Raw genomic sequence first — 13,228 nt, forward strand, 5'->3', positions numbered from 1 at the left:
TTAGGTCATGGTCATGTCATGAAAAAAAAATAAAAATAAAAAAAATTATATATATATATATATATATATATATATATATATATATATATATATATATATATATATATATATATATATATATATATATATATATATATATATATATATATATATATATATATATATATATATAAAATGTATTTTTACTGCCGGAATTGCAGCTCAAAGTGCTTTACGACAAAGAAATCATGCACCAAGTGCTTCACATAGAAAAGACAGTGGACATAAAAACAGGGATAAAAAAATTGATATGAAATAAGATGGAGAATAAAACCCACTTGATAGTAAAAGTAAAATAGAAAAAGGATGAAAATAAAGACAATGCATGACAGATGGAAAATAATACCACAGAGTAATAGTAATATAGGTAAAAACAGATCACACATAATGCACAAAATCAAGTAAAATACAATATCTTAAAAGAAGTGCAGCAGTGCATAAGTTTCAGGCCTACATAGGCTAATATGAAAAGATATGTTTTTAGCTTTCTTTTAAAAATGTTTAGTGAGCGGCCCTCTTTATCATCTATAGGTAATGTATGATCCAAAGTTTTGGGGAGTAGATAGAAAAACTAGCCCCAGAGACCAGTAACCAGCCAAGATTCATTAGTTGGCTAGTTAGCAACCACATGGTGCGTCGGTGTGTCTTTGGGCGTTTGCCACCTCAAACCTTGCTACACGGGGCGGATGAGGGGTACGTTTACTGACTCTGACTCACCGTAATTCTCCACGTTTGTTATGACACGCCTACTTTCAATGTTCAAATTCCTCCTAGCGTCATGTCCCGCATGCCTATGCTGTTTTAATCTGACATACGTCACAAGACAGAAACCAGATGCTCTCAAAATGCCGTTTCATCAGGAATTTAAGAGATTTGACGATTTACTCCGCACAAAAAACGTCTAATTCTTCCTTTTCTTTTAACTCTAACGGCATTTCAGGGTTTTTCTGAACCTGGCTACATTTCCTCATTCAGTCTCCTCACCCTCGGGCAGATTTCGTGACAGACAGTCAAACCCACATTAGATGACAGCTGTTTTAGGCGTGTAGCGAACAAAGACAAGGAGAGTTTGCTTGAGAGCTTTGGAAGATGGCCTGAAGATTGGGTGTCTCTCTGGAGGATGGTCGAGGTTGTATCATAAGCGCCCCTCAGCGATCCAACGACGGTGGATCAGTTAATGGAATGATTAATCATATTGTGTCAGGAGAATAGGAAGAGGGTGATTTTCAGTGTGGGGGAACGGGGCTGTCTGGAAGATGACTGGGCCTTGTCAGAGACTGCTGGAGCTCAAGAGGAGATGCAGAGAACAGGAGAGAAGATTGGGTAATGAGAGATGGGGGATTACATGAGGGCTGGATGAGAGGGGAATAATAAGGAGAGGGGCTGCGGGAGGAGCGGCAGAGAGAAAGTGCTTTAAGGAAAGTAGAGCTGAAGGACTGCCATTACAGCATAAATGGTCCTGACATTGACTAATATTTACATTGGTAAAAGGATACTGACTTTAGGAGCACATCCCATATGTGACCCTGTCAATTGCCCCGTGTGTGTGTGTGTGTGTGTGTGTGTGTGTTTGCACACTTGCATGTGCACCCACTTGCTCAAAATGTGTTACATCATGACAAGTGTTTACATTTCTGATTGGTGTCAGGTAGGCCAATAAGGACAAGCAGCAGAGAAAGATACAAGGCCAGCAAGTAGGGAGAAAGAGTGTAAAAAGGAGTCCAAGGCTAGGATTTTTTTTTTTCTGCATAACATATACAAATCTTCTGTCAACAGCAGGCTTTATAAGGATATTTAATAACCCTTCAACTTTGGATTTCTTATGTACATGAAGGTGAGAAACTGCTTCCACATGCTGGACGAGGCTGCACGGCTGTCAGAGTGAGTGACTGACTTCATACCAGCAGGACTCCTCCAGCGGTAGCATAAACAGAAATCCAGGTGCACAGCAGGCTGACACACCAGGCGGAGGGAACCTGAAACCCACAGGTGCACAGGTATGACTTACCTGACACACTCAGGCACGGATACTTCCAAATGTTCAAACGAAACGCTTGGACGTCTGGTCTTGGCAGGTCTCTCTCCACCTGCCCCTGTCTCTGCTCCCACCTACACTCTGACAGATAGTGCGGGCAACTGTGTAAATATTTATACGCCTGTTCTGCAGAGAACAACACCGTCTTTTTTTGGCTGTGGTCACAGAGTGATAAGGTTGTGATTTGGGTTTTGCACACACAATTAAGCATTCACCGCAAGAGCACTTTGTAGTTTCATAAGTGCACACACACTTAGAGAAGGAGGCGCTCAGCAGATATTTTAAGCCGGTGTAAATCTCGGCATCTCTCTGTCATCCATGCTTCACAGTTTATCTAAGAAAACAGCAGCCTGTCTAAGTGAGCCCTCATTTATTCCACTTTGCCCTCATTTTTTCTTGTTTTTTTAATCTCCTTTTCTCAGAAAATAAAACATAAACCAACATTTACAGAAAAGAACAGAAAAGAAATATGCAAATAACTCAAGTATTTATTGCACGTTAAATGCCGGTTGCATGCGAGTGTGCGCGTATGCGTGTTTGTATTTATGCAAAGGTGATAATTATGATGACGAATGGAACAGTCTGGGTAAAAACTGAGGTTTGCTCGGCTTATCAAGTGGTTTTACTCTATTCTTCTTGACCTGCATTAAAATTCCTCGGAGGTTCTTCAGGACGATTACGTGACAAGTTGTGTTTTCCTAAAACAAAGCAGCTGGTTGATATAAGGCAACCTCCCTCTGCTGAAGCCAGATCTGCTGACCACAACTTTGTAGATTCATAAATATTTTGTCAATTCTGTTCCTGTAGTGGAAAAGGCTGAACTAATGTTGTACTGTAACTGCAATATACCAGGCTACACATATTGATGTAATACATTTCCACCACATTTTACCAACCATGAAACAAAACCTCAACCTGAACTCTGATCTGTCCCCCCTTTTTTTTTTACCACACTACATCATGCCTGGTGAATTCTGCCGCGTATGTCAGTAGACCATGACTCTTGAGTGTTATAAAACACAATAGAAAACAATTGCATTAAAACTCTCTATTCATCAGTGTGTTGTGCTCTAAAGCGTCAGAAAACAGAATACATATGCTGTCAGTGCAACAGCTCTGGCAAAACTCATCTTTCCAAGCCAGAGTGGAGCTTGTTCCATTCCCCGGCTCTTACTGTAAAACTCTCATAAAGCGTCAACAGGGCCAAAATAAGAGCGCTCCGCAGAGCTGCACTTAGAGCTATTTGGGATTGTGGTTGCGTGTTTTAGAGAGAGAGGGCAGGACACGGCACCGTGACGTCGCAAACAGTCTGGACTGGATCAGAGAGACGGGTCGGTGCCGCAGAGTCACCAGCTCCCCCTTCTCTCCCTGCCAGTTCTATCCCAGTGTCCCCCCAGAAACCACTCGCACCACATGTTGTTTCAATGGGGCACAACTCCAGCTGAAAATAGAAAGGTTATACATATAGGTCACAATTTCTCAACGTGCATGACTGGGGCTTTTGTGTGTGTGTGTGTGTGTGTGTGTGTGTGTGTGTGTGTGTGTGTGTGTGTGTGTGTGTGTGTGTGTTAGAGACAGAGAGAGAGAGAGTAAGAGAAGAGAGAGTAGGATCAGTTCAATTACTGTTCTCATCATAACAACATTTTTTCCAGAAGTGAGTTCTTACACAAGGCTGGACTGGCCATAGTCATCTATCAGAGCTTTTAGTACTTAATACAGTTGCAAAGCAGCAGAATTGAGGATATAATTGCAATTGGAAATGTAAACACAGGAGAATAGCCTGTGTGTGTGTGTGTGTGTGTGTGTGTGTGTGTGTGTGTGTGTGTGTGTGTGTGTGTGTGTGTGTGTGTGTGTGTGTGCGCGCGCAGTGCTGAGGTAGTGCAGCTCATCTCACTTTATTGCTCGCAGATGTGGAAACATATTCACCTTCATAGGACAGTAAAAGATTACAATCTGTTATTCTGTCTTAAACGTCACACGGAGCGAGCGTATTGCCAAACGAAGTTTTTCTTCATTTTAATCGGTTTTACAGAACTGTCATGAAAAAGGTAAACATTCACTGTGGAGTAATTCCAGTCCGACATTTGATCTGCTGTTCTTATATACGCCGATGCTCTGTGTTTCTGTCATCTCACGTCTCCACTCTCACACAACTCCATTTTCAAGTTAATGTGGCTTCCTCTCAGAGTGCATGCAGTATATTACACAATGAGACGTGTTTACAAGGCCAGAACAAACGTACTTGTTTGTGGTTTGCCATGGGATCTTCTCTTTCTTTTCTCTTCTCTGGTGGTGGTAGTGGTGTGTATATATGTGTGTGTGTGTGCATAGCTCTGCCCCACAGGGAGCTGAATGCCAGGTCAGAGGCAGTAGCTGAGTGATTCTGTCAGCCTGCTAAGCCTTCGTGGATTACACTAAAGTGGGCCCCTGGGGTTGCTCCGACATCAGTGCAACTCAGCCCAGTTATGGTTAGGCTATCATACAGCAGTTACTGAGCTTCCTTTTCCATCCTCTTCCTCAATGTCTACCACTAACTTTACATGTAGACTTCCCACTATTTACAAGAGGTGGTTGAATGCAGTGTTACAAGCTGTTCTACACAACAAGGAGCAAAAAAGGCGGCTGCAAGAGATGAGACCTATAAAAACAGACTCCAGATATGAGCAGGAACTCTGGCAGAAATTTGAGAACTCCTGGGAGTACAACCTGTTACTTATCTCCGTGAGAAAATAATCTTTCTTGTGGCCATCTGCGGTGTTCACGGTGCAGAATACATCCTGTAGGCCAATGTGATCATTTAAACCTACAATAACTGCTTTTTCTGGCCATGTGGGGGCAGTGGAAGCAACTTGTCAGCATGTCAGCTAACAGCTGCTTATTTACGTTACCAGCACTTAGCAGCATCGTTTGGAGTCATGCTTCTGTCATCTGGAAAATATAAGTCCTCTACTCGCTCTCTTTTAGCTCTGTGTTAGGTCTCTACCAGCACCTGAGTGAAATATCTGCCTCTTTACCTGCTAAATGCTCCACCATGTTCACCAGATAGCTGCAAAGTGTTTCTGACGATACTTCAGTGAATGAGGAAGGAAGTCGGAGAACGTGACTAAACATAACGTGAGTAAAACTTTAACACATTAATTTGTTTGTGAACATTTCTCCCTGAGTCACATCAGATAGATTTTCGTCAGCAATGGTGGTTTTTTAACAGTGAAGGCAACACCCCCCATGAGTCTTTACATTGTTTTGATTGAGAGAGCTCTAAAGGTAGAAATTACATACTGTGCATTTAAAACAGCTGCCTGGTATGAGAGCAGTGAAAGCGAACCGTAACAGTAAAGTTGCAGCCAGACAACTTAACAATGAGCTGCAACTTGCTGTAAAGCACTCGAAAGCAGAGGGGAGCTGCAGATTCTTGAATAATTCCCTGGAGGTTCATCACTACGAACGTCCCTTTAACACCGTCACATTTTCTCATGTTTTCAAAATAATATAAATATCAGTTATTGCCACTTAAAACAAATTATGTAAAGCCCGCCTGGACATATTATGAAAAATTCCTAATAAATAAATATATGCATTTCTTCACATTTCACCTTACATGAGCCCCAGCCTTGCAGAAGTGGAATTTGCTCCTCTGAATGGAAAGCCAGTAGAACCAACTACCCTTATTTTAAAACAGGTGCAGAAGACGAAGCTGTATCCACTCTGGCTGTGTATGACATTACGGTGATCTGAACACACTCACTTTCACAGCACTGAGGGGTGAAAATGTGTAAAAACACAGCAGGGAAACGACAGAGGAAGCAGACAGACAGTGACTGATGCGCTCCCGTTCTGTGAGATGAAGTCATTTGCTTTAATGCTCGCATTAATGAAGCGTATCAGTGAAGTGTTGAAGTTCAGATCCCTGTGAGTCATTGGCCACCAGTGACAATCAATCAACTGGGAGCCAGTTCTCCCATAGCCTCTCATCCCACCCACCAATCTGTGCAAAGGTTTTAAAATATATTACAGAGAACAGAACAACAATAAGAAGAAAAATTCATCTTTACGCCTGCCATGGACATGAAATTGGTTATGGTGAATGAGAAAATGAAATAATGGATTGCTTATGATATAAAGAAGTAGAGTTATAAATGTCAGGTGTGTTCTTTGTGGCCTCTTTATGGTCGAGCATGGGGAAAACATGATACTCTAAATGGATTGAAACTGTGTGCCAAGAATGAAGTCCTGAGTGAAGACGAGCCACTGCCTCATGATTTGTCAAATCAATCGAAGAAACAGACAAACTCAGCAATTTGTTGAAAACAAACACAGTAGATGAACCGTAGTATTACTGCAAGTGAGCATGGAGGCCCAGTCATGCAATTATGAAACAGAGGGAACTGTGCCACCGCCAGTTCCTTTATTGAGGAACAGCAATGCAAAAAATCCCCCACACGGGTCACACGGGATGCATTTGGACTGAGAACTAGAGAAGAATCGACACACACACGCCCTCATCATAACTTTTACCATCACAGGAAAAATGTAATAGACCACAGAAAAACATATTTTTCCAAAAGCTTTGGCCGTCTTTTTCCTGATGACTGACACTCAGGCTAGTTAGCGCCCTCATTAAAAAGCACTTAATGAAATAAGGTGTTTAAACAGGGTCTTTACACTGAGGTCTTTGTGGTTAATGAATCAACACAGTGCAGATGGAAAAAATGGCATAGCTGGATATGCAGGTAATGTCCCGCTAGATCCAATAAACCTAACACCTTTTTAAAGGTGAATATCCTTCTGTAAGGCCCTGTGTCTGCTCGTGGAACATTCGCACTTCCTATTGGCTTTGACTTTTCTTAGAGGGAGGCTCAGAAGGGCCGTCTTATCCCCACATATTGTATGTCGTGTTTATTTGTCTAATTTGGCAAGGACGAGAGCTTTTCTAGAAAATGTCAGGCACATATTTGCAGTACTTCTTTACTGTTGTTTTAAGACCACACCTACAGATAAACACTGGAGGGGAGAATTGGATTTTTTTCACACAAGATGATAGTTTGTTTTTAAGTTTATGAACAATGCAATGGAACTATTGGATCCAGTAGCCTGTCGGGCCTTACCGACCTCAGAGGTAGATGGATGCTCTTTCTCAGCATCTCCAGTTGATGCTGTTTAACCAGCTGACAGAGGAGAAACATTCCTTGTGATACAAAGCAGAGAGAGAAGAAACAAAAATGGAAGATAAGGCAAAAAGTTAGATAGAGAGGGACTGAAAACAAAACAAAACAAAAAAAAAGCAGCTGGAGATATGAGGTGATGCTGCGGTCCAGTGTTTTGGTAAATTCATTTCCTCCTCTAACAATATCAAGGTCAGACAACGGTTAGCAAAACTGTGGCTCAGATTAGATCGAAATACCACAATTTTTCCATTCATAATTCATATCATGTTAGAAATATCAAACAACTGTCAATCAGCGCATGCATGCTTATCAATGGTTGTTGTTTTTGAAACGTGAATGTTGTTTTTTGTCCACCAAAATCTTTTGCAATGAGTATTGCACAAGCCGTTGTTAGATCTGTGCTGTGCTGTATGAGGGTGTAAATGTGAGGTTTTTGTACATGAGAGCCTGCGGGTATTTATGTGTCAGGGGAAAGAAAGCGAGTGGGGCTAACCTGTCTATGCAGATGAGAGTTGGCACACTGCTTTAAAACACGACATAATTCAACAGTTCATTGCCTTTGCCTGCTTTCCACCAATGCAATCAATCTCTCAGGCCTCCAGTGCCATAAAACGCTATATTTCAGTCTTCAACATGATGAAAATCTGACAAATTATGGCTCAGCATGTGGAGCAATAAAAAAAAAGTGTATTTATTGCAATGTTAATTAGGTTGAGTTCTATAAAGCCTCCAAATCAAACAATTAAGCCCACTTAATCATATTAGAATACGAAATATCTCAAGCATCAATTTAATTTTATAACAAGGAGCATATGCAATGGAAACTTCAATAAAAAAATCGAAAACCTTTTCCTAAACCATGTTTTGGAGAAGTTTACTACTGGCGTGTGCATGTGTGTCTATGCACATGCTGAATGCTTATGGTAGCTCACTGACCCGCTCAGTGTGCTGCATAACTCCTGTGCTGAGGGGCCACCCTTCTTCAGCCATTTGGTTATGCAGCTCACATCAAAGCTGACGGAAGGCTGGCCTGTGGCCCAGCGCCATGACAGACTGGCGGGGAGCCCGGAACTCAAGCCCCTGGCTTGAGGCCTACAGGCCTGGGGCTGAAGGTTGACAGGGCCCAGCTATGAGGGTCTGATGAATGGGTTCTGGCACTGGGTTGGTGATGTGTGTGAGTTTGTGTGTGTGTGTGTGTGTGCAAGCACATGGAGTGGCTTTCAGGGCCCCCTTAAGCTTGATCTGAGTTACAGAGGGAACAGAGGGAAAGGTTATGATTGGCCACAGTGTCAGGCAGAATGAGAGGACCAGCTTTAGGTCTTCTTACACCCAGAAATTGGCTTCCCCAGGGTCCCTCACACTCTCAGACACATCCAGAAAGGCATGCACACACCCACCGACATGCACGCACACAAACACACACGGTGCAGCAGCGCACATCGTTACATGTAACATCCTCCTGAGTCTTCATTCTTGAGAGATGGAAAACATTATTCATTACTGACAGAGAATGATAATGTGCTTTTGAATCCAGAGAGCTCATATACTTTGACTTGAATTCATATAGTCTGACTTGTTCTGAGCGCTTAGAGAAAGGCCAGTTATCTTATTTATATGAAACACATACCCCATTTTCGCTTGGAATCTCTCTCCGTTTTCCTCTCCAGCTCATATATGCCAGAGTGGAAGCTGATTTCACAGCAAACAAGATGAAACAGCAACTGTGAATGGCACAGAAACCATGTTTGACTTTTGGATTCGAAATGTAAAATACATGTGACACAGTACATTATCCCCTAAAGCGCATTCAGTTCTCCTGGCTCAAGGCACAAATTTAATGTGGCACTAATCCTATTTTCTTGTTATCCTATTTTATTGATTATTAATGTATGTATTTCCAAAGTTGAAAAATGTAACGATGGCAACTCTGGATTCTAACAAAAAGCTGCTTAGATAAAAACCTGAACGTGTGTCAGATTGGCTTTGAAGGTAAAAATAACTACAGGTGGATAATGCAATAAGGAAAGTCTTTCTGACACCAAAGCTCAAATATACAATGTGGACAAAATATATGCAGCCCTGCAGCAAAACAGGGAAAATATCTGGTCCCAATATTTCCCTCACTTTTCACTCTTTATATGCTCCACTCTCACACAATCCCTTGTATCGCTCTTCCCTTGGCTCTCCCAACTTTCTTTTAGATGTCAACAAAGAGAAATATGATTTCCTGTTTATACAGAAGACAGCCATAAAAGAGAGTGAGAACACTACTCTGTCCACAAACAATATAGGGCATTGGCCTCATCCTGTCCTTTGTGGAGTCTCATGCATGTGCAGCTACGTACATCAGGTGCTACAGTGTTAAAAGTTGGTGTTGGATGAGGCCCAGCCATCACTGTCTATGAAAGCTGTGTGTATGTGTTTTTAGTGCTCTGATTCCCGGCCTGTCTCCAGTTTAGCCTTTAGCTCATCACTCGTGCTGTGGTTCTAAATGACTACTGGAGCGCCACAGTGTGCAGTCTGCCTAGGAAAACAAGCTAAGACTAACTAAGGCAGTGTGTTAACCTGATGCATAGTGCCGTCTGCCATCAGCCCTGAGGCAAGGCTAATGAGAAACGATTAGATTATAAAGGTATCCTGCTGTGCCACCTCTTTTTATACCCTTGGATGGGACCACATTAGATGGCAAGGAACCAAAACACACATACTGGAAGTTGTTTGAAACTTAGCTAAACTCTTGTCCTGAGGAGAGAAACCTGAAATATACCAGGTGTTACAGTTTGAATTGCCATGCAAGGACTGAGCTTGCTTCTGTACATTATGTTGGAATCTCAGACTTAATAAATCTGAAGTCAGCCTAAAGACAAGCTGCGCAATCAATGGGATTTTTAGCAAGCTACGCTAATTAGGAAGCTGCCTTTAAGGCCCCACATGCAGGTCTGCCCAGGAAAACACTTTCCACTACTACGCCCAGATCCGCTCACTTTGTCCCTGTGAGGGGAGCAGAGGTAGACCAGTAAAACCAGTCACCCATCCCAGCGACAGTCCAGTGCAAGCATGCAGACATGCTGCAGACCTGTACAAATAACTCACTGTCTACAGAAGAGACTTTTTTCCCCCCTGAAAGTCTGAAAAGGAGCAGAGGGGAAGTTTCTTTGGGAGTGTAGAGCATTTTTGGGTCCTGTCCATCCCTATAACGCGGGGATAGTATTTCATTGCACTTTACCTTTTGAAGGAAAAGATGCAAAAAATGTTACTGATGTTAGCAAGGGTTAGGTAGCCATGGAAAAGATGACACAAGCCATATATGCAGTATTTGTATGGATTTGTGCATTGCTCTGTGTGAGCACAAATGGCTTTTATGCATATTTGTGTGTGTGTGCATGTGTGCTTTAGCCTATGCATGTGTGTTTGCGTGAAAGCGTACATTCATGAATGTGTATGTTGGATCAGGATGTTGAAGCTCTCTGTAAACTGGCCTCTATAAGGTGCAGGTGTTTTCAGTCAGACCGTGGTTCCTAAGTCTTTACCCGAAGGGTTTTAAGAGACTGACATTCCTTTTAGACCTGTCCCACTGCACTGTAGCTGCAGGGAGACTGTGTACTAAGTTAACCTAGTGCAGTCACCAAATCACAGACTTTTTTTGCTGTTCATTTACAGTGTTATATTACAGAACTTTATTTCACAGCGTTGCAGAGATTCCCATATGGATAGCTGCAGCTGTCACAGTGTCATCAAATGCCTTATGCAGCCTCTGGTGTAAAAGTCAAGCAGCATAACATGTATGGCACAGTGTTTCCACCACAGTGTCTGCTGTTTCAAACTTATGCTGTGCAGAGAAAAAGGTGAGGGGGGTACATACACAGGAGGAGGACATGGTTGTCTTCTCCACTGTGGTAATATATGGCCGTTCCCCTGAGCACAGGGGGCTTTAAGAGAACACAAATCACCACCCTGCATCGATGCGAGCATGCACACACACTCCCAAGTAACTACACAGACATGCCTTCCAGCTTTAGCAGGGTTTAAGATGGGCCCATGACCCTGCCTAGCCAGCAGAGGCATATTTAAAAGCAATAGGCCACATTTGTGACAGAACGAGGCTGAAGAAGTAGAGATGATGGCAATCTTATCTAACATCTCTCATCAGTTACACACTTAGAAAATCATGTGTTTTCCCTTGTAGGGCTCAGCTTAAGTCGTGGAGAGGATAAGTGGCTATCTCGCACCATCAAATGATAAATGAGCAGGAGAAGGTAGTCGAGGAGCTGTCAGTGACGTCCCAGAGAAACACGATCTCTCCACGGGGGAGAGCGCTGCAGCTTCATACAACTTGATCGTTTAAAACCCACAAACAGCAGCACAGATTAAAGCGATCAGGACTGGCTTTAGCAGACTGGCAGTTACGCTATAAGTCAAATGGTATGAAGAATGATAGCTTCAGTCTGACAGGGGAAAATAAAATGAAGTCGCCACGTATGGTGCCCAGATAAGCTTTAGACCACAGGTAGGCTCTTAAAGGGTGTATGCACGTCAGAAATGCCTGAGGATTCATTTATTTTGATTGCCTCTCAGATATACGAGTGATTGATTAATGTTGGCCCACGTATTGCTTTCAAAAATTCCAGCTACAGTGTATTTAGTCTATCTGGTTTTGTTTTTGGAAATGAAAAAATGAGCGTACAAGTAATGTCCAGAGCAAAAGATTTAAGCGTGAGATTTAAGCTGCAGTATAAACCTGTCCGTGGACAAACCTTTTTTAGTGTTCTGGGAAACTCGGTCATCAAAGGGTCTTAAACCATATATCTGCTGTGATAAGAATTATCTTTGCACGGGTGTAGATCACGCTTAGAGCCAGTGTACATGCACTCTGTTTGCCTCACTATCGCAGACATCCACTCCTGTGGCTAACAAATCACGTTATGTAAATGTCACGATACGGTGTGAGTGCAGGAACACAGAGCATACTGTATTCAGTGCTCACATTTGTTTTACTGATAGAGACCTGAGGTGAAAATTCCATATTTCTTTTATTACATGTCAAATTGCTAAGAATGTGAGCTAAAACATCCCATATGCAGGCGGCTTTCATTTCTTTTTATATAAAGTGCTTTTGATTTATGTGTCCACAATGTCTTTTTTCCTACATGAAATAAATTATGGAGGTGAATTCCAAAGAAAGAAAGAAAGAAAGAAAGAAAGAAAGAAAGAAAGAAAGAAAGAAAGAAAGAAAGAAAGAAAGAAAGAGAAAGGGAGAAAAAGACTAGGGAAGTCCTCAAACCAAAGTTCGACTGATGTGCCAAGTGTGGAGTGCGTATCGGCCCTCCAGGTTTTTATAAGAAGGTATGAATAAGTGGGACAGCTCAGCTGTTTAACAGCTTTACTGTTTATCTTTCTTGTGCTTAGCTGGGAGATTAATGAGGGAAGTGGGTATTCATTAAACATTTACAAAAATAAACTCTGGTGAATTTTATCATTGAACATAGTTCATGTTAGGAAAACATTACATTCTAGGTGTTCAGCTGACGCTCATATCCAGAGCAGTGGAGTTTAACAGCAGAGGAGGCGCTGAGTTTAACTACACCTACAGTAAAGGCAGCTGAGTGACCACATTTTAAAGCATTTTTGTACCTGACATGCCATTTCTGCTAATTATCATGATAGCAGTTTGAAGAAAATACAACTTTTTCCTCTATTATTTCCATGCAAACTTGCTTGCTCATGTTTCTGCAGACAAGAAATTTAGACTTGTGTTTCCTAGGACGAAGCTTAATGCACAAAATTAAAGACAAATCTAGGGATTACCTGCCAGACATTATTACCAGAGAAGCCATTCAAAGTCAGTGTTTTCAACTCCACAATAATATCCCCAGTGGATGTTTTTGTTCTTCCACTTTGTGCTTTGTCCAGACATTTTGTTCCCTGGGTGACTCTATATAACGTATCATAAGATGTTAGAATTTTGTGTGAAGTGTTTTGATTTTGTTCC

This window comes from Chaetodon trifascialis, chromosome 8 (genome assembly GCF_039877785.1).
Source record: "Chaetodon trifascialis isolate fChaTrf1 chromosome 8, fChaTrf1.hap1, whole genome shotgun sequence".
Taxonomy (NCBI): domain Eukaryota; kingdom Metazoa; phylum Chordata; class Actinopteri; order Chaetodontiformes; family Chaetodontidae; genus Chaetodon; species Chaetodon trifascialis.